This window comes from Mobula hypostoma, chromosome 1 (assembly GCF_963921235.1).
Source record: "Mobula hypostoma chromosome 1, sMobHyp1.1, whole genome shotgun sequence".
In the NCBI taxonomy this organism is placed as follows: Eukaryota; Metazoa; Chordata; class Chondrichthyes; order Myliobatiformes; family Myliobatidae; genus Mobula; species Mobula hypostoma.
In genome coordinates this window covers 120,837,895-120,851,543 of record NC_086097.1, presented here as the reverse complement: position 1 = coordinate 120,851,543, position 13,649 = coordinate 120,837,895, and positions in this window count along the sequence as shown.

Genomic DNA, 13,649 nt, shown 5'->3' with positions numbered 1-13,649 from the left:
ACCACCCCTCATGAGCGGCTCTTTTCTTTTCCCAGAAAGTCGACCACTGGGACCACCCTACCAACTTGGCTGATGTTCCCGGGGCCAGTGCTGCTCCGGAAACATGCGAGGGGCAATAAATACTCCCCGATGGTCGAGAGGGTTCACTTACTTCATGCGAACCCCCAGTATGCCTATGTGGTTTTACCTGATGGGCGGGAGGACACGATCTCCATCCGCGACCTGGCGCCCGCAGGAGCTCCGGGCTCCTACCCTGAACACTCCATGGTGACTTAACCCCGTGTCCACCGATATATATACCCACAAGACACCGTACACTCCAAGCCCTACACAGACAGCACACGACACTCCCATACCGGGCGCGACGCACACACACGAGGGATTACCGATGCCCAACGTGCTGACACCTCAAGTCAGGCCGGAGCCAACACAACCACCGTCGCCGATGCAATCACCACCGGTGCTACGTAGATCACAGCGACGGACTCGACCGTCTGATAGGCTTGACCTGTAAATATACTTGTTTTAAATATTGTCAGTCACTTCACCCCGCCAGACTCTTTTTAAAAAGGAGGGGTGAATGTGGTAAACCATGCATATATGTTGTAAACAACAGGAATTCTGCAGATGCTGGAAATTCAAGCAACACACATCAAAGTCGCTGGTGAACGCAGCAGACCAGGCAGCATCTCTAGGAAGAGGTGCAGTCGACATTTCAGGCCGAGACCCTTCGTCAGGACTAACTGAAGGAAGAGTTAGTAAGAGATTTGAAAGTTGGAGGGGGAGGGGGAGATGCAAAATGATAGGAGAAGACAGGAGGGGGAGGAATGGAGCCAAGAGCTGGACAGGTGATTGGCAAAGGGGATATGAGAGGATCATGGGACAGGAGGCCCAGGGAGAAAGACAAGGGGGGGGGAACTCAGAGGATGGGCGAGGGGTATAGTCAGAGGGACAGAGGGAGAAAAAGGAGAGTGAGAGAAAGAATGTGTGTATAAAAATATATAACGGATGGGGTACGAGGGGGAGGTGTGGCATTAGCGGAAGTTAGAGAATTCTATGTTCATGCCATCAGGTTGGAGGCTACCCAGACGGAATATAAGGTGTTGTTCCTCCAACCTGAGTGTGGCTTCATCTTTACAGTAGAGGAGGCCGTGGACAGACATGTCAGAATGGGAATGGGATGTGGAATTAAAATGTGTAGCCACTGGGAGATCCTGCTTTCTCTGGCGGACAGAGCGTAGATGTTCAGCAAAGCGGTCTCCCAGACTGTGTCGGGTCTCGCCAATATGTAGAAGGCCATATTGGGAGCACCGGATGCAGTATATCACCCCAGTTGACTCACAGGTGAAGTGTTGCCTCACCTGGAAGGGCTGTCTGGGGCCCTGAATGGTGGTAAGGGAGGAAGTGTAAGGGCATGTGTAGCACTTGTTCCGCTTACAAGGATAAGTGCCAGGAGGGAGATCAGTGGGGAGGGATGGGGAGGACGAATGGACAAGGGAGTCGCGTAGGGAGCGATTCCTGCGGAAAGCAGAGGGGGGGGAGGGAAAGATGTGCTTAGCGGTGGGATCCCGTTGGAGGTGGCGGAAGTTACGGAGAATAATATGTTGGACCCGGAGGCTGGTGGGGTGGTAGGTGAGGACCAGGGGAACCTTATTCCTAGTGGGGTGGCGGGAGGATGGAGTGAGAGCAGATGTGCATGAAATGGGGGAGATACGTTTGACAGCAGAGTTGATGGTGGAGGAAGGGAAGCCCCTTTCTTTAAAAGGAGGACATCTCCCTTGTCCTGGATTGAAAAGCCTCATCCTGAGAGCAGATGCGGCGGAGACGGAGGAATTGCGAGAAGGGGATGGCATTTTTGCATGAGACAGGGTGAGAAGAGGAATAGTCCAGATAGCTGTGAGAGTCAGTAGGCTTATAGTAGACATCAGCGGATAAGCTGTCTCCAGAGACAGAGACAGAAAGATCTAGAAAGGGGAGGGAGGTGTCGGAAATGGACCAGGTATACTTGAGGGCAGGGTGAAAGTTGGAGGCAAAGTTAATAAAGTCAACGAGCTCAGCACGCGTGCAGGAAGCAGCGCCAATGCAGTCGTTGATGTAGCAAAGGAAAAGTAGGGGACAGATACCAGAATAGGCACGGAACATAGATTGTTCCACGAAGCCAACAAAAAGGCAGGCATAGCTAGGACCCATATGGGTGCCCATAGCTACAACTTTAGTTTGGAGGAATTGGGAGGACCCAAAGGAGAAATTATTAAGAGTAAGGACTAATTCCGCTAGGCGGAGCACAGTGGTGGTAGAGGGGAACTGATTAGGTCTGGAATCCAAGAAGAAGCGGAGAGCTTGGAGACCTTCCTGATGGGGGATGGAAGTATATAGGGACTGGACATCCCTGGTGAAAATAAAGCGGTGGGGGCCAGGGGACTTAAAATCATCGAAAAGTTTAAGAGCGCGAAAAGTGTCACGAACATAGGTAGGAAGGGATTGAACAAGGGGGGATAAAACCGTGTCAAGGTATGCAGAAACGAGTTCGGTGGGGCAGGAGCAAGCTGAGACAATAGGTCTGCCAGGACAGGCAGGTTTGTGGATCTTGGGTAGGAGGTAGAAATGGGAAGTGTGAGGTGTGGGAACTATAAGGTTGGTAGCAGTGGATGGGAGATCCCCTGAGCGGATGAAGTTGGTGATGGTGTGGGAGACAATGGCCTGGTGCTCCTTAGTGAGGTCACGATCAAGGAGTAAGTAAGAGGAGGTATCTGCGAGTTGTCGCTGTGCCTCGGCAAGGTAGAGGTCAGTACGCCAGACTACAACAGCACCCCCCCTTATTGGCGGGTTTAATAATAAGGTTAGGATTAGTGCGGAGGGAGGGCGACACTTCACATCTGAGTCGACTGGGGTGATATACTGCGTCCGGTGCTCCTGATGTGGCCTTCTATATATTGGCGAGACCCGACGCAGACTGGGAGACCGCTTTGCCGAACACCTACGCTCTGTCCACCAGAGAAAGCAGGATCTCCCAGTGGCCACACATTTTAATTCCACATCCCATTCCCATTCTGACATGTCTATCCACGGCCTCCTCTACTGTAAAGATGAAGCCACACTCAGGTTGGAGGAACAACACCTTATATTCCATCTGGGTAGCCTCTAACCTGGTGGCATGAACATCGACTTCTCTAACTTCCGCTGATGCCCCACCTCCCCCTCGTACCCCATCCATTAATTATTTTTATACATGCATCTTTCTCGCACTCTCCTTTTTCTCCCTCTGTCCCTCTGACTATACCCCTTGCCCATCCTCTGGGTTTCTCCCCCACCTTGTCTTTCTCCCTGGACCTCCTGTCCCATTATCCGCTCATATCCCCTTTGCCAATCACCTGTCCAGCTCTTGGCTCCATCCCTCCCCCCGCTGTCTTCTCCTATCATTTTGGATCTCTTCCTCCCCCTCCCACTTTTAAATCTCTTACTAACTCTTCCTTCGGTTAGTCCCGACAAAGGGTCTCGGCCTGAAACGTCGACTGTACCTCTTCCTAGAGATGCTGCCTGGCCTGCTGCGTTCACCAGCAACTTTGATGTGTGTTGCTTGAATTTCCAGCATCTGCAGAATTCCTGTTGTATACGGAACAAGTGGTACACATGCCCTTACACTTCCTCCTTCACTACCATTCAGGGCCCCAGACAGTCCTTCCAGGTGAGGCAACACTTTACCTGTGAGTCGGCTGGGGTGATATACTGCGTCCGGTGCTCCCGATGTGGCCTTTTATATATTGGCGGGACCCGTCACGGACTGGGAGATCGTTTCACCGAACATCTACGCTCTGTCCGCCAGAGAAAGCAGGATCTCTCAGTGGCCATATATTTTAATTCCACATCCCATTCCCATTCTGACATGTCTATCCACGGCCTCCTCTACTGTAAAGATGAAGCCACACTCAGATTGGAGGAACAACACCTTATATTCCGTCTGGGTAGCCTCCAACCTGATGGCATGAACATTGACTTCTCTAACTTCCGCTAATGCCCCACCTACCCCCCCCGTACCCCATCCGTTACTTATTTTTATACACATATTCTTTCTCTCACTCTCCTTTTTCTCCCTCTGTCCCTATGACTATACCCCTTGCCCATCCTCTGGGCTTCACCCCTCCCCCTTTCTTTCTCCCTAGGCCTCCCGTCCCATGATCCTCTCATATCCCCTTTGCCAATCACCTGTCCAGCTCTTGGCTCCATCCCTCCCCCTCCTGTCTTCTCAAATCTCTTACTAACTCTTCCTTCAGTTAGTCCTGACGAAGGGTCTCGGCCTGAAACGTCGACTGTACCTCTTCCTAGGGATGCTGCCTGACCTGCTGCGTTCACCAGCGACTTTGATGAGTGTTGCTTATATAGGTTGTAACTGGGTTACCTGTCTGGACATGCCTGGACACGCCCCTCTGCTGACTGCTCCTGTGGCTCCTCCCACAGACCCCTGAATAAAGATGATTGTGTCACTGCTCCTCCCTCGGTCCAGGACAGACATGGTACAGCATGGACGTGGATTCATTTTACTGTTAATAAAAGCCTTTCAGTATTTATTCTACTTCCAGTCTTTTGGAGTAATTGATAGTGCATCACTCCCTCAATGCTTTAATCAGTGATTAATGGATACTTTAAATGGCAAAATGGAGTCAAACATTGGTTTCATGCCTTGTCTCAAAGTTTCTTTACGTTGAGGCTGTTCAAGTATGTGCTTGCTCCTGGAATCTTCTTGGAGAGAGCAAAGTGCTGGATCACTCATACAATCTCAAAACTATAACTCATAGGCTTTAACAGTCCCAGTGACACATTTAAGGTCAAAAACAGGCATAAAAGAAGTAAAAGAGATATTTTCATTTACTCTCTGGAAGATGCCAACTGAGGGCCATTTTGACTGGAGAGACACTCATCGAGAGAGCATCTGTGCTTGTGTGGCATCCCTCTCTTTCGATGAATGTTGCTGTTATTAAAGACACTCTAACACCTTCCCTCATACAGAACAAAGTTGAGAGAACTATGATACGGTGTCAAATATTCATTATATTAACACTCTCTCATGACCTGAGCCCCACTATTTCTGTGTGGTCCCAAGTCCACTCTAGCAATGGCCACCATGGCCAAAACTGCATTCTCAAGAGTCCATTACACCGAATTCTTCAGGATTCCACAAAAACGCCAGGTCATTTGAATGGTTCAAAGGCACACCTTCCAATAGGAAATTACAGGCCTGAAATGATCATTGTCTCAAAAAGTATTATTTAGTAGAATTGTTAGTAGTTTTGTTAGCTGTATGCTAGGTATAGCCGTGTCTAGCCAGCACCATCTTTGCAGAATCTTTGGAGAAAATTGCAAAATGTAAACCCGGCCCACTGCCTGTGGAGATCATTTCTGATTGACAGCTGCCTTGGGATATCTAACTGGTATTTCCAGGAAATGAGGTTTTGTGTTGTGTGGCCCATTTTGTGCTCTGTACCTATTTTGCAGACTAGCTTAAATCAGTTTATGGGCTTCAGAATGAGAATGAGAATCAGAATCAGATTAGGTGTATTCTCGCTGACATATGTCACGTAATTTGTTGTTTAGTGGTAGCAGTACAATGCAATGCATAAAACATGACTTTAAATTACAACTACATATAAAAATACAGTAAGTAGTGCAAAATGAGAATAACAATAGTGAGGTAATATTCACGGGTTCATTGTCCATTCAGAAATCTGATGGCGGAGAGGAAGAAGCTGTTCCTAAGACATTGAGTGTGTGTCTTCAGATTCCTGTACTGAACCTCGCCAATAGTAGTAATGAGAAGAAGGGCATGTCCTAGGGTATGGGGGTCCTTAATGATGGATGCCAACTTTTTGAAGTTTCAACTTTTGAAGATGCTCTCAGTGGTGGGGAGGCTTATGCTCATGATGGAACTGATTAAATTTACAACCCTCAGCTTGCTCAGTGTCTCATCTATACTAGAATGTAAAGCAACCAGTCAGAAAGCTCTCCACGATACATCTGGGGACATCTGCTAGAGTTTTTGGTGATGTATTAAACCTCCTCAAACACCTAATGAAATATAGCTGCTGGTGTGCCCTCTTTGTAATTGCATCGATATGTCAGGTCCTGGATAGAACTTCAGAGTTGTTGATATCTTGGAACTTGAAACTGCTCACCCTTTCCTCTGGTAATCCTTGTCCTATGCCTTGGGATATTCTTTCGATATGTCACAACCACCATGCTTTCCATTAAAATCTTACTTCGCTCTGTTATTTCTCTTTTTGTCAGGTTCTGTTAAAATTGGAAATGGGTTAAGTAAATAATCTGTGAATAACTTGTTTGGGATAATGAAAAGTACATGATTTATAAATGCTTTGGAGTTATGTGAAAGTCATTAATATTGCACTGTTACTAAACTATAATGAGGTAAGAAGGCATTGAGCTCAGTGGAAGTCACAGTGATAGCAACATCAACAACTTAACGCAGCAGGCATGATAAAATGGCCTTTTGGTAACCTTACACAGTCCTCAAAGGATTAATAATTAAAGACACTGTGTCACCTTCCCTCACGCAGAACAAAGAACTCTCAGAGAACCGTGATACAATGTCAAATATTCATTATGTTAACACTCTCTCGTGGCTTTATGGAAAGATTTAGTCATAACTTTGAATATTTTCTGCCCCGCTCACGCTAGATTTTAAATCATTCTCTTGGGTCATTTTCCATGTGCATTTGAGGGCACTTTCAATAGTGTTGGTAGCTAGGTAAGTTTTCAATAATGCTACGCTGAAGAACGTTATTGATATTATATATCATTTCCACCTTAGGGACCATTCTCCACTTTCATAGCATCTCTCCAAATTGCATTAAGCAATAAAGCATCCCAACTTCAAGTTGTATTTTAAGTTTAAATTTAGAGCAGTTTTTAAGGACAAATAAGCAAAAGCTAGCAGTGACATAATTCGTATAATGGTTTTAGGAACTGAGAGTAAAGCAATGCACTACTTTCCATGGAAGAATGGGAGTGAGTTTTTCTGGTCTGAGTTCTGCTGGGCTGATCATATCTTTACATCCAGAAGTCTATCATCATCATCAAATCCATCAGCAAGGACACCCATCATTTTTATATTTGTTTGTTTACTTCGAGATACGGCACAGGGTAGGCCCTTCCTGCCTTTTGAGTTTTGCTACATAGCCTAATCACAGGACTACTTGCCTACTAACTAGTACATCTTTGGACTGTGGGAGGAAACCAGAGCACCCGGAAGTACACACACATTCCAAGGGGAGGATGTTTAAACTCCTTACAGAGGATGCCAGGATTGAACTCTGAACTTAGGCGCCCTGATCTGTAATAGCGTCATCCATACCATGCTCTCTTCTCTCTGCCACTATCGGGTAGGAGGAGCAGGGGTCTTAGGTCCCACACCACCAGGTTTAGAAACAGTTATTGCCCTTAACCATCAGTCTCCTGAACCCCCATAGATAACTTCACATACTTCAACACTGAATTGACTTCGCAGCCTAGAGACTGAATTTCAAGGATTCTACAACTTATGTTCTCAGCATAATTTATTTACATTTTTTATTGTTATTTGCATGATTTGACTTCTTTTGCATATTGATTGTTTGTCAGTCTTAAAATGTTTCTGAATATTTTTTCATAAATTCTATTGTATTTCTTTATTTTCCTGTGAATGCCTGCAAGAAAATTAATTGCAAGGTAGCACGTGGTGACAAATTCACACCTTGATAATAAATTTACTTTGACTTTGAAAAGTATGGAAAAGAAGATCCTCCTTTCTCCTTTCCCTAATTATCTCTGTATTCTATATCAAATGCTTCCTTCTTCAACTCCTCCATTTCCCTTCATCTTCTCATGTCATTTAAGCCCTAAAACTTGAACATCCAGGGGCTCAGTCCCGGCCTTGCTCCTTGTTCTGAGTGGGAACAGGGTCAAAGGTCATGGATCTGATGTGTATGAGTTTTGTCACAAAGTATTGACACGTTGTCTTGGGTCCTACAACACCTTTGTTTGAATAATGGAGGAAGGATAGGTAATTCACATCTATTGTTTGATCACCCCTGAGCATCAAATAGTGTTTACTTTTTTTCTTTCCTAACTGAGTACAAAGATTTTTGCCATCGGTGTTCTCTTTCTCGAATACTATTATTTAAGTTTAGAAATGAATGTTTGCTCCATCTACAGTATGAGTAAATATGAATATTTAAATGCATATCTTTTCTATTACTTTATGTTTTTTAAAACAGCAGTTTTAAAAGTTCTGTTACAATACCACATGGAAGAAATATGCTAATTTGAGTATAGAAGGATGAGAGTGATATCATTCAAAACTATTGAATTTTGAAAGGCCTAGATAGAGTTGATGTGGAGAGGATATTTCCTGTAGCGGGGTAGTCTAGAACCGTAGGGCACAGACTCAGAGTACATAGATATCTGTTTAGACAGAGGTGAGGAGGAATTTCTTTAAGCAGAGGATGTGTTTCTGTGGAATTCATTGCCTCAGATAGCTGTGGTAGTCAAGTCATTGGGTATATTTAAAATGGAGAGTAATTGGTTCTTGATTATTAAAGGCATCAAAGGTTATGGGGAGAAGGTTAGAAAATGGAGTTGAGATGGATAATTAATCAGTCATGATGGAATGGTGGAGCAAACCTGATGGGCTGAATAGTGTAATTCTGATGCTGTGTCTTATTGGCTTATGGCATTCCATGCACTTAGAGATTTCAACTGTTAAGCTTAGCTCTGAAGCATTCAAGTTTTCCCCAGTGTTGGAGCATGGTTATGGGGGTTGTCTTCAGAAGGACACATTGGCGTCACTTCTTCCAAAAATATCACAGGAGGATGCATTTATGACAGTTGAATTGGTGACAATGAGATCAAGAAGCTCTATTGAAATTCATCAAATGTAAAAAGTCACAATGGGCTATAATTCAGAGGCATTTTATTATGCACACTAAAATCTCTTGATGTGAACAAGTTGCATTCTTCATCACATTTATCCTTTAAAACACAGCTGGAGGTTGATAGTCTTATTTAAGTGCCCTCAGGAGTAATGTTCCCTAAAATCAGAGCAGACTTCCAACCCAAGCAATAAAGGAAAAATGTGATTTTGATTGTAAACTGTACGGCAATTGTACAAAGTGAACATGGATTTGCACATTAAATTGGGAATTATGGGAAGGGACCTAAGGGAATGGGGTGGCATGGTGGCGTGGCAGTTAGTGTAACGCTATCATAGCAGCAGCTGTAAGATCAGGGTTTGATTCCTGCCACTATCCGTAAGGAGTTTGTACGTTTCCCTGTGACCATGTGGGTTTCCTCAGGGTGGGCCAGTTTCCTCCCACATTCCAAAGATGTATGCTTAGGGCTAGTAGAATGAAGGTGACATTTGCCCAGTACAATCATCACTAATTTGATTTGACACAAATGATGCTTTTCGCTGTATGTTTCAATGTGCATGTGACATCATCCTAATTAGATGTCAGTCTAATGTTTACAGCATCTAGATATGTTTTCGGTATTGACAGTATATCATATACATGGGACACATCGATACTGTGTGCCGGGTTGAGGAATGCTTGGACAACCATAGAAACCACAGCAAAACTACAGCACAGAAACAGGCCTTTTGGCCCTTCTTGGCTGTGCCGAACCATTTTCTGCCTAGTCCCACTGACCTGCACACGGACCATATCCCTCCATACACCTCCCATCCATGCATCTGTCCAATTTATTCTTAAATGTTAAAAAAGAACCCGCATTTACCACCTCGTCTGGCAGCTCATTCCATACTCCCACCAATCTCTGTGTGAAGAAGCCCCCACCCCATATTCCCTTTAAACTTTTCCCCCTTCACCCTTAAGCCATGTCCTCTGGTTTTTTTCTCCCCTTGCCTCAGTGGAAAAAGCCTGCTTGCATTCACTCTATCTATACCCATCATAATTTTATATACCTCTATCAAATCTCCCCTCATTCTTCTACGCTCCAGGGAATAAAGTCCTAACCTATTCAACCTTTCTCTGTAACTGAGTTTCTCAAGCCCCGGCAACATCTTTGTAAACCTTCTCTGCACCCTTTCAACCTTATTAATATCCTTCCTGTAATTTGGTGACCAAAACTGAACACAATACTCCAGATTCGGCCTCACCAATGCCTTATACAAGCTAAATGAGATTAACCATTTTGGTCTCTCTGCAGCTAAATATTACTTCCCTCATTTTATTTTGCTCAGTGATGACTCTTCACGACCAAAAGTTGATCTGGCATCTTCTTTTCTGCTCAGTGTAAGAAAGCCCTGTATTTCTCATGTTCTGAAATGTACACATAGGATTAACAATGACAAATGCAGTGTTGGCATTCATTTTGAGAGGAGGCAAATATAAAAGTGGGGATGTAATGCTGAGGCTTTATAAGTTTTTGGTTAGACCGCACTTAGAGTACTGTGAGTGGCTTTGGGCCCATGTTTATTTATTTAATTATTTATTTAGAGAGTGGGCAGAGACCAGGTCATTCAGGCACTTCGAGCTGCACCACTCAGCAATCTGCCCTAGCCTAATCACAGGACATTTACAAAGACCAATTAACATACTGAATGGTACGTCTTTGGACTGTGGGAGGTAACCAGAGTACCTGGAGGAAACCCTCGCGCAGGCGTGAAGGAGCTTGCTTACAGTGGATGCCAGTATTGGACTCTGCATTCTGACGCCCTGAGCTGTCGTAGCATCGTACTAACCACTACCCTACCTTGCCGCCCCATAACTAAGAAAACGTGCCAGCATTGGAGTGTCACAAGAATGATCCTGGGAATAAAAGGGTTGGATGGGGAGAGAGCTGAAATGAGGAGCGTCTGATGGCTCTGGGCCTGTACTCACTGAATTTAAAAGGATGAGTAGGGATCTCATTGAAATCTATTGAATGTTGAAAGGCCTAGATAGACTGGACATGGTGAGGATGTTTCCAAATGTGAGAAAGACAAAGACCAGAGGCAATAGCCTCAGGATGCCCCTTTAGAACAGAGATGAGAAGAAATTGTGGAGTTCATTGCAACAGAAGACTGTGGTGGCCAAGTTATTGTGTATATTTAACGTGAAGGTTGATCAGTTCTTGAGTAGTAAGGCTGTCAAAATTTACGGGGAGAAGCAGTAGAATGGGATTGAGAGGGAGAATAAATCAGTCATGATCAAATGGAGGTGCAGACTCAATGGGCCAAATGGCCCAATTCTGCTCTTATGTCTTATGGCCTTATGACCTGTTTCTTGAGTTAAACATTTGAAACAAAACACCCTCTTATTTGCAGTAAAGTCATCAGACCTGGTATATTTACTACAATCAAATTGCATCAAAGACAAAATGGACTTGACACTCAGTTTCTGCTCTTCCAGGATTGGCTGAGATAATACACTAGGAAATATTAGTGGAAGGGCCATCAACCATCTCACCTAAATCCTTCGGCAGTCAAGGTGGGGAATGTCACAGATGATACCAATGCTCATATTTTCTTATATAATCTTATGACATAGAGAAGGCCTTTCTGCCCACTGTGTTTCAGAGCATTCCCCATCAATTTCGTTCTCCTAATCATAGAATTTCTCCACCATACACCCTAAACAAGAGAGGTTTACAGTCATTAATTAATCTACCAACGAGTGGGGGGGAGCTGGAGCAACTGAAGGAAACCCATAGCACGGGGAGAAGGTGAAAACTCAGCACAGACAGGAACGGATTAGAATCAAGCCTGGAGGTGTGGGGATTGATCATAATCACTTTATTAGTTACCTCCTGTACCTGATAAAATGGCCACTGAGTGTATGTTCATCCCGCCGCTCCCTGTGTTTTTCTTTTAATTAGTTACATGTTTAGGAGTTACAAAACATAACAGGTTTTACTTCCTGGTCCATCACAATCACTTACAAGGCCACTGTACTTTAATAGTGGCATCAATGCCAGAACTCAGCAGGACAGGCGGCGTGAAAGCTGAAGGAAAGAGAGGTAACATTTTTGATCAATAGCTCTTTGCTAGAGTACGGAAAATGTAGAAAATAGGTATTTGATGAACGACATAGGGTAGGGAGGAGCAGAAAGAATAAAGGGAACATTTGTCATAAGGTGGGGATTTGGAGAAGATACTTGACACATACTGAGTCAAACAAGGAAGGGTGACAAAGGCATATGGATGACAGCAAATTTGTCTTGAGAAAATGTAAGTTTAAGAAACAAGAGGTAGAGGAACAAAGAAACAAAAAAAACATGCTGAAATTGTGAGATTGAGAGGACAGTTATCAAACATTTGATATAAAGTGGAAAGACCAATAGATAAGGCAATGTTCATGAAGTGGAAACAGACCGTAAAGCAATAAACATAAACTGTGGGTGCTGGAAGTCAGAAAGAAAAACAGAGAATAACAAGAGTATCTGTAAAGGATAGTGAATAGTTTGAAGCATTTCTAAAAGATTCAAAACCTTTTCTGAAAGCATTGTTCCAGAAAACACTATACAGCTATTAAAACAAAAAAGCTTCATGCATCTTACAAGTTTCTTCCTCCAGGCAGTTAATCTGATCAGCCATTCTAGGGTAGTTACTCCACCCCATCCCCTTCAATCTATTACCTCAGTCACTGCACCACACCGTAGACACTTAAAACTATTTTTATAATACTGGCTACATTGTAAATACATGCTGCTATTTATGTATTTATGCACATTTAATTCTGTACCCTTACCTTAACCTCTAGCTTTATTTATATATATATACAGTATATATTTATTTATTCTTTATAATTGCTGAATGTTGTTTTGGTTGCATGTCTCACCCTGGCCAACACATCACAGCAAATTTGTAATACTTTAACTCTTCCTCATTGCTGAAATGCTACCTGATCTCCCTAGTTCCAGCCTTTTCTGTTTTTATTTCAGATTTTTGTCATTTGTTATTTGCTTTTGAAGCATCCGCGATGTTTTGAATACTCTGCACATGGATGGATGGAAGAAGCTGCAACAGTTTCTCAAGCTCAGTGTCATTTGGAACAAAATGGCCTAGACCAGTGGTCCCCAACCACCAGGCCGCAAAGCATGTGCTGCCAGGCCACGAGGAAACTATATGATTTGGCAATATGAAGCGATATGGGTCAGCTGCACCTTTCCTCATTCCCTGTCACGCCCACTGTTGAGCTTTAATGCACGCGTGGTCATTACCCATGTCAGATATTACCCACACCAGATGTCATCAGCCAATATGAGTAAAAAACAAACGTTGCTTGAGAATTTCTTTGGAAGAGGACATAAAAGGCCTAATGATGATGATAACGCAGAGACAGCAGAGGCAGAGACTGCAAAAAAAAAGAAAGCTTCCTTCAACAGAAAATACAACGTACATAAAGTATGGCTTTATTGCGACCAGTGACTCACACGCTCCAAGCCCCCTGTGTGTGATATGTGGAGACAAGCTGTCTAATGAGGTAATGAAGCCCCCAAATCTGCTTCGGCACCTTGAGTCCAAGCACCCTGCACTTAAAGACAAACCCGTCGAGTTTTTGGAGTGGAAAAAAAAAACGTGAGCAAGCAGGACAGAAGGAAGTACTGAGATCCACCACCTCCACAAATGCTGCTGCTCTGAGAGCATCGTACTTAGTGGC